At 43.0% G+C, this 17,624-nt stretch overlaps 1 pseudogene; it reads right to left on the bottom strand.

The window, feature by feature from the left end:
- On the bottom strand, positions 1 to 3,184 carry LOC131825543 (large ribosomal subunit protein eL8-like; annotated as a pseudogene).
- Between the last annotated feature and the right edge of the window lie 14,440 nt (positions 3,185 to 17,624).

Raw genomic sequence — 17,624 nt, 5'->3', positions numbered from 1 at the left:
TTAGCCCAGTTTGGTGGCCAGTTCTTTAGCCTTTGCATTCTCCAGCGTGGCAATGTGAACCACCAACTTTGGACCCAAGGTGTTGCCTCCCCAGACACAGAAGATCTCACCATATCTGTCACTGGAATTGGTCCTGATTGCTTTCACCAACTTAGTCAAAGCTCCTTTGTCTTCCAAGTTAACTGTGTGAAGGCAACAGTGGCGCAGATCTTCCTGTGGATCGGATACCCTAGCCTGGTTTCCTCCTTGACAGTGTGGTAGGGAACCTCTATCTCATGACACAGAACAGATAGGACAACAGCCCCACCTCAATGGGATCCACATCATGTGCAATCTTTACCAGCTGAGCCTTCTTGTTTTCCACTAAGGTGGTGACAGTATTAACCCAAGCTCAAAAGACAGGGGACCTCTTAGTTGGGACATCCCCTTTGCTGGGACATCCCCTTTGCTGGCAGCTTTCTTTTCAACCCAGACCAACAATTTCTGCTTTTTCTCCTGCTTTTCTCCGGTCTGTATTTGGGCCAGCTCAAGCAGTTGAATAGCTGTTTGGTGGTCCAAGGCCTGGGGGAACTGGTTAATCACGGGAGACACTTTTGGACATTTTATAGAGACTAGCTCTTTGCCATTACAACCAGATATCATGGGGACATTTGACAAAGTGGTTGAAGTCCCTTTTGGCTGGATGTCCTGTCCAATGCTAAGATTCTTGGTCTTTTTCTCAAACAGGGTATTGACCACATTCTTGGCCTCCAGCTTCTTACAGCATCAGGGACTGGGGCCAGCTTCTTCCCCTTTGCCTTTGCTTTTGGGATCTTGGATGGCTGGAAGAGAGAGTGGTTCACCACTCTTGCTGCCTATAACCCATCTTGTTTCTTTGCCTCCCTTCACCTAGTTACGATGCTGTGGTCCCATCACTATACCAGTTCACTTCAGTCATCATCAATTCCCTTTCTGCTCTGTTTCTAGATCCTCTTACCTTGGAGAACCCCAACCCTAGTCAATTTAACTCTACTTACTTGTCACCCAAGTCTGAGCAGCTTAATATGGTGGAAGAAAAAAAAATAGATGTGTGTAGACTGATCTCACATCTGGTTTCTAATCATGAATCTTATATGGGCCCTTGCCCTTATCTAGCAGTCTTACTAGATTTCTCCCATTAGCTTACTCCTTCATTCTCTGAAATACCATTTCCTACTTCCTTTTACATCAGAATTCCAACGTTTCTCCCATTTCAGTTTTGACCGTTTCTTGATTCATGGAGAAATTAGAAGAGCCTCCTCACTTCCCATTTTTCCAACCTGCTTGTGTACTGCATCATGTCCTATTAAAATGCATGGCCCTCCTCTGCTCTTACTAAGGTCAACAACTGCTCAATCTCTCTTCTCTGCTAGGTCACTCCCATATATATAAAAAACTTCTCCTTGACTCCATGTTCCACTTCCACTACAGCCAGTTTCTCTGCTTTCCTTTAGAGCAAATTTCTTCAGAAGAGCTGTCTGGGCTTGTGGTCCTCGCCTGCTATTCTCTCTTTATCCAGTTCAGTCTGGTTTTATCTCAGTAATTCCCTGAATTCTGTTCTTGTGTAAATCTACAACAACCACCATTTTCCCTAATACAAAACCAGTTTCCAAATAATTAACAACATGGTTAGCAAAATTGGAAAGCTCAAGGAAATCTTAGCTTATAGGAAGAGTGAAAGAAAACTTATGGTAAATATTCCATCACTAAAATAATGCCACATCTGCCAAACAAATTGGCAAATATTCTTTTTTTTCTTTTTTTTTTTTTTTGACAGACAGAGATCGCAAGTAGGTGGAGAGAGAGAGAAGGAAGCAGGCTCCCTGCTGAGCAGAGAGCCTGATGTGGGGCTCGATCCCAGGACTTGGGATCATGACCTGAGCCGAAGGCAGAGGATTTAACCCACTGAGCCACCCAGGCGCCCCGCAAATATTCTTAAAATATGAAAATTCTCATTGATAAGGGAGATAGAAGCAAACAGTCACTCATACACTTGTGAGAGGCCTGGGTCACCCTATTTATAGGGAAATTTGAGAATATGTATTAAAGGCCAGAAACATGTACTATTTGAACTAAGAATTCTACTTCAGGGTAGTTTTTCTTTTGGAATGAATTAGAACTAATCATTAAGATTGATGTAAGGAAGGCATCTAGGTGGTTCAGTTGGTAAAACATCTGCCTTCGGCTCAGGTCGTGATCCCAGGGTCCTGCTCAGTGGGGAGCCTGCTTCTCCCTCTCCTTCTGCCCATTCCCCTGCTTGTGCTCTTTCTCTGTCAAATAAATAAATAAAATCTTAAAAAAAAAAAAAAAAAGATTAAAGAAGAGACACGTGGCTGGCTCAGTTCGTTGAGCACCTGGTTTCAGCTGAAGTCATAATCTCAGGGTGGTGTGATCAAGCCCCATGCTCAGCATGGAGTCTGCTTGAGTATTTTCTTCCTCTGCACCTCCTACCACCCTGCTGGCTCGTGCTCTCTCTCTCTCAAATAAAATAAATAAATAAAATCTTTAAAAAAGAAGATTAATGTAAAGGAAAGTCATGGCAACAGTATCAAAACAGTGAAAAGTTGTTAATAATCTAAAGGCCAGGCCAAATAAAAAAAATGAATCAGCTGATTATGAACACTCACAACATAGTATATTATACAGTCTTTAAGCTACTGATCTGGAAGATCAGTAAATGAGAACGTCCTCCCAGGTATGACAAAATAATGAGTATATTCTGATACTATATATATATATATATATACACACACACGCACACACACACATATATATAGTATAAGTATATATCATACTATATATATCTGTATATATATAGTATGATTCTAATTTTGTATGGTGTTCATGTATATTCAAAACTTGGGCTCATTATTTATTGTTTAAATGTTATACACATTTATCTATCATATGTAGAAACTAAATGATGATAATCTCCTTGTAAATTATAGCTCTTTTTCTTTCTTTAAAACTTCTTTTTAGATGCTCTTAGATACCTGAAATGTCAGTGATAATATGAAATGTCACTGGGGAAATCCCTCTGAACTCCATGTGTCTACTTTTATCTATTGGGATATCTCAGTCCTTCTTTTCATTGCCAACTTATTAGAAATAGGAAGCCATGCTCACTGTACTCACTTTGTCCACCTTCATTCAGTCCCCATGCCATGGCTATTTCCACACTCTTGTCCTAATATTGCTATTAAGGAGAGACTCCCATCAGTTAGGAGCCTTGGTCTCCTAATTTTCAAGGCAAATTGCCACCTCTAGGTTCTTCCTTGAACCCATGGCATTTTATACTGTTTTCCATTATTTGATTCTCCAAAATCTGTATTCTTTTGCTTTCCAGGTTATAGACCGCTCCTGGCTTTCTTTCAATACAGTGTTTGCTCCTTCGGTCCATCCCATGTAAGTGGGTCCATCCATGTTGCACACATTACCTGAATTTTTAATTCCACTGGAAGATTTACCACAAAACCTGTAAAGTTCATCCTTTATGGCCTCTCACTTGCAATTTGCATGGGCTCCTTTGAAGGCCCTGGGGAGGACCTTACTATTGAAGGATATATATATATATTTTTTTAAGTAAGAATATGACTTTCAGAAATTAAAGAAGACACAGATAAATGGAAGACCATTTCATGCTCATGAATCAGAAAAATAAACATTGTTAAAATGTCTATACTGGGGGCACCTGGGTGGCTCAGTGGGTTAAGCCGCTGCCTTCGGCTCAGGTCATGATCTCAGGGTCCTGGGATCGAGTCCCACATTGGGCTCTCTGCTCGGCAGGGAGCCTGCTTCCCTCTGTCTCTCTCTCTCTGCCTGCCTCTCCATCTACTTGTGATTTCTCTCTGTCAAATAAATAAATAAAATCTTTAAAAAAAAAATGTCTATACTGCCTAGAGCAATCTATACTTTCAATGCCATTCCGATCAAAATTCCACCGGCATTTTTCAAAGAACTGAAACAAACAATCCTAAAATTTATATGGAATCAGAAGAGTCCCCAAATTGCTAGGGAAGTGTTGAAAAAGAAAAACAAAACTGGGGACATCACGTTGCCTGATTTCAAGCTTTATTACAAAGCTGTGATCACCAAGACAGCATGGTACTGGCATAAAAACAGTGGAACAGAGTAGAGAGCCCAGTTGACCCTCAACTCTCTGGTCAAATAATCTTTGACAAAACAGGAAAAAATATACAGTGGGGAAAAGAAAAATATACAGTGGGGAAGATTCTCTTCAATAAATGGTGCTGGGGACGCCTGGGTGGCTCAGTTGGTTAGGCAGCTGCCTTCGGCTCAGGTCGTGGTCCCAGCGTCCTGGGATCGAGTCCCACATCGGGCTCCTTGCTTGGCAGGGAGTCTGTTTCTCCCTCTGCCTCTGCCTGCCATTCTGTCTGCCTGTGCTCGCTCTCTCTCCCTCTCTCTCTGACAAATAAATAAATTTAAAAAAAAATAAAAAATAAAATAAAAAAAATAAATGGTGCTGGGAAAATTGGACAGCTATATGTAGAAGAATGAAACTCGACCACTCTCTTACACCATACACAAAGATAAACAGGAAATGGATAAAAGACCTCAATGTGATGCAGGAATCCATTAGAATCCTAGAGGAGAACATAGGCAGTAACCTCTTCGATATTGGCCACAGCAACTTCTTTCAAGATATGTCTGCAAAGGCAAAGGAAACAAAAGCGAAAATGATTTTTTTTCAAAGATTTTATTTATTTGACAGAGAGAGATCACAAGTAGGCAGAGAGGCAAGCAGAGAGAGAGAGAGAGAAGAGGAAGCAGGCTCCCTGCCAAGCAGAGAGCCCAATGTGGGACTCGATCCCAGGACCCTGAGATCATGACCTGAGCTGAAGGCAGAGGCTTAACCCACTGAGCCACCCAGGTACCCCCGAAAATGAATTTTTGGGACTTCATCAAGATCAAAGGCTTCTGCACAGCAAAGGAAACAGTCAACAAAACAAAGAGGCAACCCACAGAATGGGAGAAGATATTTGCAAATGACAGTATAGACAAAAGGCTGATATCCAGGATCTATAAAGAACTCCTCAAACTCAACACACATAAAACAGATAATCATGTCAAAAAATGGGCAGAAGAGGGACGCCTGGGTGGCTCAGTTGGTTAAGCAGCTGCCTTCGGCTCAGGTCATGATCCCAGCGTCCTGGGATCGAGTCCCACATCGGGCTCCTTGCTCCGCAGGGAGCCTGCTTCTCCCTCTGACTCTGCCTTCCACTCTGTCTGCCTGTGCTCGCTCTCGCTCGCTCTCTGACAAATAAATAAATAAAATCTTTAAAAAAAAAAAATGGGCAGAAGACATGAACAGACATTTCTCCAAAGAAGACATACAAATGGCTAACAGACACATGAAAAAATGTTCATCATCACTAGCCATCAGGGAGATTCAAATCAAAACCGTATTGAGATACCACCTTACACCAGTTAGAATGGCCAAAATTAACAAGACAGAAAACAATGTGTGTTGGAGAGGATGTGGAGAAAGGGGAGCCCTCTTACACTGTTGGTGGGAATGCAAGTTGGTAAAACCACTTTGGAAAACAGTGTGGAGATTCCTTAAGAAATTAAAAAGAGAGGGGCACCTAGGAGGCTCAGTGGGTTAAGCCTCTGCCTTCAACTCAAGTCATGATCTCCCGGTCCTGGGATCAAGCCCTGCCCATCAGGCTCGGCAGAGAGCCTGCTTCCCACTCTCTCTCTGCCTACTTGTGATCTCTCTCTCTCTCTGTGTCAAATAAATAAAATATTTTTTTAAAACTTTAAAGAGAGTGTCCCTATGACCCTGCAATTGCACTACTGGGTATTTACCCCAAAGAAACAGATATAGTGAAAAGAAGGGCCATCTGTACCCCAATGTTCAAAGCAGCAATGGCCACAGTCGCCAAACTGTGGAAAAAAACCAAATGCCCTTCAATGGACGACTGAATAAGGAAGATGTGGTCCATATACACTATGGAGTATTATGCCTCCATCAGAAAGGATGAACACACAAATTTTGTATCAACATGGACGGTACTAGAAGAGATTATGCTGAGTGAAATAAGTCAAGAGAGAGAGTTATCATATGGTTTCACTTATTTGTGGAGCATAAGGAATAACACGGAGGACATGTGGAGATGGAGAGGAGAAGGGAGTTGGGGGAAATTGGAGGGGAAGACAAATCATGATAGACTATGGACTCTGAAAAACAATCTGAGGGTTTTGAAGGGGTGGGGGATGGGAGGTTGGGGCAGCCTGGTGGTGGATATTATGGAGGACACATACGGCATGGAACACTGGATGTGGTACATAAACAATGAATTCTGGTACACTGAAAAGAAATTTTAAAAATAAATTTTAAAAAAAGAATATGACTTTCATACAAATATAAAATAAACATAGTAAAGATTTTATTTTAAGCATAGTGAGGGAACCAGGAAAATGTTATATCAATTTCAAAGGAAAAAAACAAAGAACAGATGCATTTATAGATCAGGAATATTGAAGTGCATGTACAATTGGAGACAAAGATCCCTCCACTGGGCAGAATTCATTTGCATTTCAACATATAAGAATTATCTTATGGGACTCCTGGGTGACTCAGTCAGTTGGGCATCGGCCTTTGGCTCAGGTCAGGATCTCAGGGTCCTGGCATTGAGCCCTGCATAGGGCTCCCTGCTCAGTGGGGATCCTGCTTCTCTTTGTCCCTCTACTCTTCCCTCTTGCTCATTCTCTCTCTCTCTCTATGTCGACTCCAAGCCTATAGGAGTCTGATTATTGTCAAATTGCAAGTGACCAGTGAGTGGGCCTTTGTGAACAGTGCTGCAGCCACTAGGGGTCAAGGATGAAATGGGTCCCCAGTCTGTAAAACCAGCACTATCCTTAAGATATGCCTCCTGAATGTGCATAAATTACAGACCTACTACTGGTCAAGTGGTTGTCCCATTGCCAACACCTAAAGTGGGACAAGGCCTGTTCCTAAAATAGGAAGGGTGACTCCCATCCACCACAGGTTTAAACGCTCAGTAAAGCCCTTCCCACTCGTTATTTTCCTTATTTCTCACCGTGATCCTGCACAGCAGCTGCTGTAGTTTCCACTTCGCACGTGAAGGCCCTGAGCTTGAGAGAGGGGAAATAACCCTCCATGTCATGGGGATGCCAGGACTTTGGGACCAGGTGATGAACAGGGCCTCTCCATCCCCTTCTTGCTGGTGTGGTCCACTGTGCTGCACATCCAACAGCAACACTTATGTCCCAGCATGTGGCCACTTTTGGGCATTCCCCTTGCTCTGCATTGTCTGAGCCCCATGGCGGTCCTGGGAGGTTAGGCAGGGCAGGGCTCAGGGCCTTGGTTTGCTCAGAAGGGGCAAACCCAGGGGCGAGCGAGACCCAGGAGAGGAGATGGTTTTCAGGGGTGTCAGGGAGGTGCAGCGACCTGGGATGATGTAGATGAGAAATGGGAGCCCAGAGAAGAGACAGCTTCATTGGTGAGAAAGTGGCAGGGTCTTAATTAAGGCCTGCAAGAGCTGGGATTCCTGGGCCTCACCCCACGGAGTCTTTCTGAAGCCTGGATGACAAGATCTGGGAGAGAAGAGGAGAAAAGCTCTCCCTGGATTCACCAACACCAAAAGAGAGAAAGTCTTGACCACAGGTTGGGATCAGACCTCCTTGGATTTGGGGCTCCCTTCTGATCTCAGGCAAGTTGCTGAGACTCTGAATGAGAGACAAAACCTCCCAATTCCTCCCCACCTCCAGTTCCACCAACAAGACTTCCAGATCCTCACTGGCATGTTTTCCCCGCTGGATTTCTTAGCTCGAGCTATTGCCACCTACCCCTGTCTCACTCTGGGCCTGTCTCTTGATTCTCACCTTCACCCCAGCTTCCTGCACCTGCTCGGGAACCAGGCTTCCACACTTTGGCCATCCTTGCTCCCTTATCATCCAGCCACCAGGAGTTCCCTGTGGGCAGGATGAATGGGCTCTGAGGAGCAGGGCCCGGGTGGGGGGGCTTGAAGCTCAGCCCAGCAGCTTGGCTTTAGTGGGTAGGTGATGAGGGAGCATGTCGCCTTGTCCATGTTGTTCATTGCAGTATCCCTAGCACCTTGACCAGTGCCTGGCTCATAGAGGCATTCGAGAAAGATCTGCTTGGAGCAGACAATGCATAGAGTGAAGTGACAGCAGAAGTAAGCCAAACCTTAATTAGTTGAAATTTATCCTGCTTACAAAATTCTAAATACCCTATATTGATTTGTTTGTCCATTTTTTAAAAAAGATTTTATTTATTTATTTGACAGACAGAGATCACAAGTAGGCAGAGAGGCAGACAGAGAGAGAGAGAGAGAGAGAGAGAGGGAAGCAGGCTTCCTGCGGAGCAGAGAGCCCGATGCGGGGCTCGATCCCAGGACCCTGAGATCATGACCCGAGCCGAAGGCAGCAGCCCAAACCACTGAGCCACCCAGGCGCCCCTGTTTGTCCATTTTTTGACTATATATTGTTTCATGTTGGATGCTTTAAAGGCACTGGGAAGAGGGCTGTGAATGAGCCTTAAAGGGGAAGAGATTAAAAAAAGACAACTAGGGGCGCCTGGGTGGCTCAGTGGGTTAAGCCTCTGCCTTTGGCTCAGGTCATGATCTCAGGGTCCTGGGATCGAGTCCTGCATCGGGCTTTCTGCTCAGCAGGGAGCCTGCTTCCTCCTCTCTCTCTCTGCCTGCCTCTCTGCCTACTTGTGATCTCTCTCTGTCAAACAAATAAATAAAGTCTTAAAAAAAAAAAAAGACAACGAAATAAACAAGATAACTTAAGCTAGTGATGAATCCTAATAAAAAATGAGAAAGAAAACAAAAAGCCAACAAATATTTGTATATTTGACTACTGAATGCCCTAATGAATAAATAAAATGGCATTGGCAAAGCCTCTAGTCTGTGAGGGGAACAACCGAACCATCCCTGGCAGGCACGAGGACACTGCTATGAGACCAGCTGGTGGGAAAAAGAGAAGGTGGGTTCAACTCCACTGCATGCTAAATTTGGTGGTGGCAGCAGGGATTTCTGGAGCATTGATAAACAGGCAAATGAACTTTTAGGTTCATGGTCATATATACAGACACATGTAGATCTGGCACGATCTAGAATGAAAGTACTTAAAGCAGAGGTGCCTGGGTGGCTCAGTTGGTTGGGCAACTGCCTTCAGCTCAGGTCATGATCCTGGAGTCCTGGGATCAAGTCCCGCATCGGGATCCCTGTTTAGCAGGGAGTCTGCTTCTCCCTCTGACCCTCTCCCCTCTCGTGCTTTCTCTCTCACACTCTCTCTCAAGTAAATAAATAAAATCTTTTTTTAAAAATACTTAAATCAGAAGAGAAAAGAACCCAAATGAGTAGGGAGTGGCTCCTCAAAACCAAAGGGTGCTTACATGGCCTGTGTCCCAACCCAGCAAACCGCGCCACCTACAAAAGGCACACACTGGGCCATTCCTCTGTCTCCGGCACTCTTTCCTTCTCTGGGGCTGGCTTCTGCCTGCCTCTGAGTCTGCCTTGTTTTAGGAAAAATGTTCTGGAGGGAGATCTTTTCAGGAGAGTTGACGCTGTTGTTTTGTGGCGGGTGTAGCGGTAACATAGAGTGCTGGAATCCTGACACAGCCTGCTTCTCAGGGATTCTGCTGGAATTGGCTGAGAAGCTTGACATGCTTGCACCTGCCCAGCCCTCCCTGCGCGGGGGTCGTGAGACAGTGTGTTCTGGGTGGATTCCTCACTGTTTCTCTCCTCATTCCCATGACAAACCTGAACATGGTGGGCAAATTCCTAAACTGAGTTCTCAAACCTGATAAGAAGATCTCAGGCCAAGCTAGAGGCCTCTTCCTCCCCAATTCTTACTAAGCACTCATCCCCAGGCCTGCCCCTCACAGATAACCAGTGGCTCATCTGGGAGAAGGTGGTCAATGCTGCTGTTGACATCCCAGGCAGCATGGTCTCATTCTGCTCAGAACACAGTGCAAGACATCAAAAATTTCAGATTCAGTGACAACACAACCCAGAGAAAATACTCTGTCTTTAGCCTTCTCTAGCAAAGGAGAGCCCATATTACTATAAATTAAACTCTGGATGTTATATATGATAGCCATTTTTAAAACGTGTTGGGAATGCTCGATTGTAAAAGTTGCCAAGATATGCAACCACTCTGGAAAACAGCATGGAGGTTCCTCAAAATGTTGAAAATAGAACTGCCCTATGACCCAGCAATTGCACTACTGTGCATTTATCCTAAAGATACAAACGTGGTGATCCAAAGGGGCATGTGCACCCGAATGTTTATAGCAGCAATGTCCACAATAGCCAAACTATGGAAAGAACCTAGATGTCCATCAACAGATGAGTGGATAAAGAAGATGTGGTATATATACACAATGGAATACTATGCAGCCATCAAAAGAAATGAAATCTTGCCATTTGCGACAACATGGTTGGAACTAGAGCATATCATGCTTAGTGAAATAAGTCAAGCAGAGAAAGACAACTATCATATGATCTCCCTGATATGAGGAAGTGGTGATGCAACATGGGGGCTTAAGTGGGTAGGAGAAGAATCAATGAAACAAGATGGGATTGGGAGGGAGACAAACCATAAGTGACTCTTAATCTCACAAAACAAACTGAGGGTTGCTGGGGGGAGCGGGGTTGGGAGAAGGGGGGTGGGGTTATGGACATTGGGGAGGGTATGTGCTTTGGTGAGTGCTGTGAAGTGTGTAAACCTGGCGATTCACTGACCTGTACCCCTGGGGATAAAAATATATGTTTATAAAAAATAAAAAAGTAAAAAAAAAAAGTTAAAAAAAAAGGTGCCAAGATAAGCCTCAATCACTAAAATCAAAGTTGACAGCTTTTGAGTGAAACACCAGGAAATTACCCCACCCAAGAAAACAAAGTTGTTGTCAGGCCACCTGTCCTAGTAGGCCGCAAAAGGGCTTGGTTGAGCAGAAAGTACATTCACATCACACAACCCGCCAAGCATAAATGTGTGAATACCCAGCTCAAACCATGTGTCTGTATGACTTTGGGCTAAAAAGGTCACGATGCTCACATGTCTCAATAATGCTGGCAGTATTTGTTCCCAAATGCAGTGCCAAACTCCATACATCTTCCTCTTAAAGGGCTACCTTCTCAATCTCCTCACTTCTTCCAGAAGTACCTTCATTCTAGCACTAGGCTAGGCACAGAGAGTCAAGAGTAAGTGTAAGTCATAACCCTGCCTTAAAACAATAAGTCATAGTCTTGTGAGGGGAAAGAGATCACCTTTGGAAATGGTGAGTTAATTGGGAAGACTATAATTAGTTAATAATTGTCCTAGACAATACCTAAATGAAACTTCCTGAATATGAAGAATTAGAAAGAATGAGCCAACACACCCAAATCCTTTGCAGGTGGGAACATGGGCCTCACTCAAATGAAGAAAGCTCCAGGTCAGGCATGAAGTTAGTACCCGTATGGACTCGGCTTGTGTCCCTGAACACAGTAACCTCCACACCATCTACTTACTATTCATCCTCACTCTGAATGCAAACAGTGTTTGTGCTGAGGAGAGGGCACTATGAAACAATATAGGAGGTCCATCTCTATCAAAATGCCAACATCATTTTTCATAGAACTAGAACTAACAATTCCAAAATTTGTATGGAACCACAAAAGATGCCAAATAGCCAAATAGTCTTGAAAAAGAAAAACAGGGGCACCTGGGTGGCTCAGTTGTCTGCTGAAGCATCTGCCTTCTGCTCAGGTCATGATCCCAGGGTCCTGGAAGGAGCCCCGCATTGAGTTCCCTGCTTGGCAGGGAGTCTGCTTCTCCTTCTCCCTCTCCCACTTCCCCTGCTTGTGTTCTCTTTTGCTGTCTCTCTCTCTCTGCTAAATAAATAAATAAAATCTTTTTTAAAAAAGGAAAATTTCAGGGCGCCTGGGTGGCTCAGTGGGTTAGGCCTCTGCCTTCGGCTCAGGTCATGATCCCAGGGTCCTGGGATCAAGTCCCGCATCAGGCTCTCTGCTCAGTGGGAAGCCTGCTTCCTCCTCTCTCTCTCTGCCTGCCTCTCTGCCTACTGCCTACTTGTGATCTCTCTCTGTGTCAAATAAATAAATAAAATCTTTAAAAAAAAAAAAAAGGAAAATTTCTCTTAAAAAAACAAAAAGAAGATATGGTATATACATAGAGTGAAAAATGCAGCCATAAAAAGAAGGAAATCTGGTCACATGATACATGTAAGCTGCCAGGGCACTATGTTAAATGAGATAAGCGAGTCACAAAAAGACAAATACTGGATTATTTCATTCATATAAAATGCCTTGAGTAGTCAAAATCATGGAAACAGAAAGTGGAAAGGAAGGGTGATTTCCAAGGGGTACAGGAGGGAAGATTTTAATGTTTAATGGATATAGAGTTTAATGGATATAGAGTTTAATGGGTATAGAGTTTCAATTTTACAAGATGAGAAAGTTCTAGAGATCAGTTGTACAAAAATGTGAATATATGTAACATTACTAAATGGTACACTTAAAAATGATTAAGATGGGGTGCCTGGGTAGCTTGGTAGGTTAAGCATCCAACTTTTATTTTCATCTCGTGGGTCGTGGGATCACGCCTCATGTCAGGCCCTGTATTCAGCATGGAGGCTGTTTGAGGATTTCTCTCCCTCTCCCTTTGCCCCTCCCCAAGCTGGTGCTCTCTGTCTCTCTCTCTTTCCAAAATAAATAAATCTCTTAAAAACTGGTTAAGATGGTAAGTTTAATGTTATTCTTTTTACCACAATTAAGAAGAAGATATAGATTAAAATTCAACAACTGAAAAATACAAAAACTAAAAATTAAGAACTCAATAGATGAGTTTAATAATAGGGTAGACACAACTTAAGAGAGATATTATGAACTGGAAGACAGGTTTTTAAAAAAATCTAAAAATGAAGCTCAGAAAGACAAAAGATGGAAATACAGAAGCGAAGGTAAGAGAAACAGGTGATAGAAGAGAAGATCTAGCATACATTTAATAAGACCCCTAAGAAGAGAGAGGCAGAAGCAATATTTAAAAAGATAGTAACTGGAGCATCTGGCTCGCTCAGGCAGTAGAGCATTCGATTTTGATCTCAGGGATGTAAATTCAAGCCCCACACAGGGGAGAGGGGGCGCTCATTTAAAAAAAAAAAAAAAGATACTGACTGAAATTTTTCCAAAATTGTTGGAAAATGACCAGAGGCAGTTTTAACCATGAAGCCAAAGAGGTCTATCTTCTGTGTACTTCAGGAAGGGAGTCAGCCTTGCCCTGGTTGTGGTCCTTAAGCTGCAGGCCTGTGGGTGGTTGGCCAGCACGCTCACTGTGTCTGGTCAGCAGCAAACAACCCACCAGGGTCTCACCAAGCGAGCACACCATATATTTAAACCCAAGAAGGATTTATGCTAAAGGCCTCCTTGCTTCCCACTCAAAGACCACTTTCATAGTTTCTGCCCCTGGTCCAAGACAGGGAGGGAGGGTGCAGAGGGAGAGGAATCCCAGAGCAGGGGGTTCCCGACTGCCTGCTGGGCCACCATGCGCATGAGCACCCTGTGCAACTTGACCAGGACTGCTGTTTCCTCGCAGCTGGGCTCTCTCCTGCTACCCACCCTGAATACACTGAACAGGTTAGATGAGACATTCACAAGCATGAGCTCTGAAGCTGAAAGAAATGTTTCTAAAATGATCAAGAATAAAAAACACATTTAAAAATCAACCCTGCCAGGGGCACCTGGATGGCTCTGTGGGTTAAAGCCTCTGCCTTCAGCTCAGGTTATGATCCCAGGGTCCTGGGATTGAGCCCTGCATCCGGCTCTCTGCTCAGCAGGGAGCCTGCTTCCCTCTCTCTCTCTGCCTGCCTCTCTGCCTACTTGTGATCTAGTATTTGTCAAATAAACAAATAAAAATCTTAAGAAAAAAAAAAATCAACCCTGCCAGAGGGTTTTTCTTTTCCTTCTGAATAACATGAAGTGATAATACATTATTGCCCTATGAAGATGCAATTAAAGGCTTTGGAGCCAAAAATATATGGGGGGAAAGTATTATAGATGCATTGACAGTTAATAATAAAATTTCCCTTTAATTTTGTGATAATTGTGGTATTCATCAGCATTTTAGAAATTATAATTAGCAGTGACTACTTTTCTCATTCTACATATTTACTTTTATACATATATTTTTGTATTCATAATTCTGTGTGTTTATTTTTATAAAAAGAGCCTTGGAAATTGTATAGGCTTCAAGCTCCATGAGTTATAGATTTATCACTAGTAGCCACTACAAGAATGAGAAAAGGAATGTATAGCTTCAAAGACAATAGGACAAAAAAGAATAATTTTTAAAATCCTTAATCAAACCAAAAGAAGAGGAAGGAAAAGAAAAGGAGCACAGAAAAGCTACAACAGCAACAAAGCATATAGTAAGAAAGACTGAAACTCACTCAGCCACCCCACTTCTAGAAACCAGCCCTGAAGACCTATCTCCACCAATAAGCAAAACATAGGCACAGGGTTCTTCATGGTCCTCGTGTTAATCTCTGCAAAATATTGCAAACCATCTAACTGCTATATATATGCAGGAGTGGTTGCAGGGACCATGGCAACCACACCAAGAAGCATTATACAGCTGTGAAAAAGGATGAAGATGATCATTATGAGTTGCCCTGCAGTGACTTCTGGGACACTTGTTAAAAGAAAAAAGCAAAGCCTAAAGGAGTACAATATGCTACCTTTGTGTAGAGAAAAAAGGAATCTAAGAATATTTATGTATTTCTCGTCTATGCCAAAAAGAAATTCAGGAAGGATAAACAACAAACTAAGGAGAGTGATTGCCTACAGGGGGTGGGTGGGGCAAGGTGGAAGGAATGGGAGGGTAGGAAAGGGATCGTTGGGTGAGGGGAAAGTAAGGCTTCTCCCCGCGTACCTTTGTGTGTAGCTTTGGTTTGTAGAACCTGGTAATGTTTTACATGACCAAAAAATAAATAATTGCCTTCAGCCAAAACGTAGGAGAAAACTCAGAAGAGAAAAAATAGCAAATGAACCTAAATGTATTATAAACATTCTAAATACATTGATGGGCTTGGGGAAAAAAGCCCATTGATGGGCTTGGGCTTACTTTCCAAAAACTAAGAAGTTTTGGAAGACTATTTTGTGAGGCTTACTGATAAAAAGAATGGCACACAAACATGGTATTTTTGTTAATGAATGTGTTTTCTTTTTTTTAACTACAGATTTTTATTTTTCATATTCCCAACTAAATGCCATTTGAAAACAGTAATGCTTCCCTTATTTTTCATTTGTTATTCCATTTTAAAATAGGAATCCCGGGAGCCTGGGTGGCTCAGTGGGTTAAGCCGCTGCCTTCGGCTCAGGTCATGATCTCAGGGTCCTGGGATCGAGTCCCGCATCGGGCTCTCTGCTCACTAGGGAGCCTGCTTTCCTCTCTCTCTCTCTGCCTGCCTCTCCATCTACTTGTGATTTCTCTCTGTCAAATAAATAAATAAAATCTTAAAAAATAAATAAAAAATAAATAAAATAGGAATCCCAGGGCACCTGGGTGGCTCAGTGGGTTAAGCCTCTGCCTTCGGCTCAGGTCATGATCTCAGGGTCCTGGGATCGAGCCCTGCATTGGGCTCTCCACTTAGCGGGAAGCCTGCTTCCTCCTCTCTCTCTCTCTGCCTGCCTCTCTGCCTACTCGTGATCTCTCTCTCTCTGTTCAATAAATAAATAAAATCTTAAAAAAAGAAAAAGAAATCCCTACTATAATCTTTAAGATGACAAACATTCCTTTTCTTATTCTTTAATGGAATGCTTCTAAATAGTGAATTTTGACTTTTAAATTAACATATGATGTATCATTTGTTTCAGGGGTATATGTCTGATTCACCAGTCTTACACAATTCACAACACTAACCATAGCACATACCCTCCCCAATGTCCATCTCCCAGCCACCCCATTCCTCCCAACCCACCACCCTCCACTCCAGCAACCCTCAGTTTGTTGCCTGAGATTAAGAGTCTCTTATGGGGGGTGCCTGGGTGGCTCAGTGGGTTAAAGCCTCTACCTTCAGCTCAGGTCCTGGGATCGAGCCCCACATCGGGCTCTCTGCCCAGCAGGGAACCTGCTTCTCCCCTTTCTCTGCCTGCCTCTCTGCCTACTTGTGATCTCTGTCTGTCAAGTAAATAAATAAAATCTTAAAAAAAAAAAAAAAAAAGAAAGAAAGAGTTTCTTATGGTTTGTCTCCCTCTCTGGTTTCCTTTTCTTTTCTTTTTTTTTTTTTTTAAAGATTTTATTTATTTATTTGACAGAGAGAAATCACAAGTAGTCGGAGAGGCAGGCAGAGGGAGAGAGACGGAAGCAGGCTCCCTGCTGAGCAGAGAGCCCGACGCGGGACTCGATCCCAGGACCCTGAGATCATGACCTGAGCCGAAGGCAGCGGCTTAACCCACTGAGCCACCCAGGCGCCCTCTGGTTTCCTTTTCTTTCATTTTTTCCTCTCTCCTATGATGCTCTGCCTTGTTCCTCAAATTCCTCATATCAGTGAGATCATATGATAATTGTATTTCTCTGATTGACATATTTTGCTTAGCATGATACCCTCTAGTTCTATCCATGTCATTGCAAATGGCAAGAGTTCATATTTTTGATGGCTGCATAATATTCCATACCTATCTATATATGTATATAGATATATATACACATACATACCACATCTTCTTTATCCATTCATCTGTCAATGGACATCTAAACTTTTTCCATAGTTTGGCTATGGTGGACATTGCTGCTTAAACATTTGGGTGCATATGCCCCTTCAGAGCACAACATTTGTATATTTGGTTTAAATACCCAGTAGGGCAATTACTGGGTCATAAGGTAGGTCTACTTTCAACTTTTTGAGGAACCTCCATACTGTTTTCCAGAGTGGCTACACCAGCTTGCATTCCCACCAAAAGTAGAGGAGGGTTCCCCTTTCTCCGCACCCTCACCAACATCTGACTTATTAATTTTAGCCATTCAGACTGGTGTGAGGTGGCATCTCATTGTGATTTTGATTTGTATTTCTCTGATGCTGAGCAATGTTGAGCACTTTTTCATGTCTGTTGGCCATCTGGATGTCTTCTTTGCAAAAATGTCTGTTCATGTTCATGTCTTTTGCCCATTTCTTGATAGGATTATTTGTTCTTTGAGGGCTGAGTTTGATTAGTTCTTTATAGATGTTGGATACTAGCTCTTTATCTGATACATCAATTGCAAATGTCTTCTCCCATTCTGTCAGCTGTCCTTGGTTTTACTAACTGTTTCCTTTGCTGTGCAGAAGCTTTCGATCTTGATGAAGTTCCAATAGTTCATTTTTGCCCTCACGTCCCTTGTCTTTGGCAACTTGTATAGGAAGAAGTTGCGGCTCAGGCTGAAGAGTTGCTGCCTGTGTTCTCCTCGAGGATTTTGATGGATTCCTGTCTCACATTAAGGTCTTTCATCCATTTGGAGTCTATTTTTGTGTGTGGTGTAAGGAAATGGTCCAGTTTCATTCTTCTTTATGTGCCTGTCCAATCTTCCCAACATCATCTATTGAAGAGACTTTTTTC

This window comes from Mustela lutreola, chromosome 2, assembly GCF_030435805.1.
Source record: "Mustela lutreola isolate mMusLut2 chromosome 2, mMusLut2.pri, whole genome shotgun sequence".
Lineage (NCBI taxonomy): Eukaryota > Metazoa > Chordata > Mammalia > Carnivora > Mustelidae > Mustela > Mustela lutreola.
Note: the sequence above shows the minus strand (reverse complement) of the source record. Positions and strands in the feature narration are given on the sequence as shown.